The sequence below is a fragment of the Macrobrachium nipponense genome, chromosome 21, assembly GCF_015104395.2.
Source record: "Macrobrachium nipponense isolate FS-2020 chromosome 21, ASM1510439v2, whole genome shotgun sequence".
NCBI classification, from domain to species: Eukaryota; Metazoa; Arthropoda; class Malacostraca; order Decapoda; family Palaemonidae; genus Macrobrachium; species Macrobrachium nipponense.
In genome coordinates this window covers 28348004-28349315 of record NC_087212.1, presented here as the reverse complement: position 1 = coordinate 28349315, position 1312 = coordinate 28348004, and the positions used below count along the sequence as shown (strand labels likewise).

The 1312-nt window shown below is 42.8% G+C and overlaps 1 protein-coding gene across 2 annotated transcripts in view; it reads left to right on the top strand.

Moving 5' to 3' along the window:
• The first annotated feature begins 836 nt into the window (after positions 1-836).
• The window catches only part of LOC135197869 (heparan sulfate glucosamine 3-O-sulfotransferase 1-like), a 265961-nt gene continuing 265485 nt past the window's right edge, over positions 837-1312 (top strand). The window contains exon 1 of one of the 2 annotated variants that reach the window (XM_064225061.1): positions 837-1307. The gene's annotated coding sequence lies outside the window, so the exon portion shown is untranslated. The remainder of the gene's footprint in view (positions 1308-1312) is intronic. The other variant, XM_064225063.1, reaches the window with a different exon arrangement.

The following is a 1312-nucleotide window of genomic DNA, read 5'->3' as shown; positions in this document are numbered from 1 at the left end:
TTTTGTGAACATCATATAGATTCCAGGGGCAGTCGAAATTCACACTTTCCTGGAATCTTTCCATGGAAATTCCCTTTCTTTGAAATAAGACTTTTCCCTCGGGTTGGAAAAAATCCAACGAGTTTCAGGTGAGAATAATAGGAATGAGATAGATAAAATAAATCCGGTATAGAAAGGGACCTCATCTTGGAAGAATAGAGGATGAGGATGTAACTTAATTTTTTTAAAGGCGGTGTCATGTAAACGGAAATTTGTTGTGAGATAACTTCTTACACTTTTCAAGAAATTAATAACAGTCGTAAGAGAAAGAAAAAGGAAAGAAGCTCATGCAACGAGAAAAACATACCCAATCTGGATGTAGGTGCTTTTGGTATGTGGTCATCCCCTTGAAAAAAGTAGAGGGAAATGGAATAAGGAAAGAAAATTAATATCCCAACCTTTTTCCCTTACAATTACCCCATTCCACAGAGCCGAGGGGAACCACCAAATCCCGCTAGCATTTGGAGTATATAGTAGGTATTGCTCGTTTCGTGAAGATGGGGAGAGAGTGGCCGATTGCGACGGAAGATGGGAATTGGATGTACTTTTGTGCTCCTGTATGCCATGGGAAGAACAGCTCTGGAGTGTGAATCACCGAGGTTATGAAGGAGGATTGAAACTCCAGAAGAAAAAGCGGGAAGAAGAGGTGAGCATGATCGGTTTTGGGGGCTCCGTGTTGCGTGTCTCCAACGGAGGAGGGTAGAGGAGTGAGGAGGGGGTAAGGGAGGGCGGGGAGGGCCGAATGTAATTGTGTGCTCTTGGGTTAGAAGTTTGCAGTGGGGAGATCATTCACTTTCTCCGTTCACTCAGTCAAGTGGTTGTTGGCCGCGTAGTAGTGCGGGAGGTGGATTCGTCGGCACTCGAGTGGAGGACGGACGCCTGCTTGTTTTGTCAGCAACTCCGTCGCGTTTCTGGGAAGTTCAAACGTTTGCGGTTGCTAATTTTATGTGAATATCAGGCTGCATTTAATCGATTGTACATGTCAGTTTCATGATGCATGTTTAATTGTGCTTATGTTTTGGTGCAATGTTTTACGGTGATTTGAACGGTCATAAATGTCCTAGCTTGTGTAATGTTAATTAACCGTTCATTCATGGCTTAGGCCAAACAACGTTAATAGAATTTATAACTTGTCCACAGTGTTTGTACAAGCAAAAGGCCTATATATCAAACGATATATATAACTGTCACTTGGAGTTCATCAAGAGAGGAGTGTTTTCAGATGCAATCACATCCATCGAGACTGATGGAAACGTTTGTCTGGGAAGGTAAG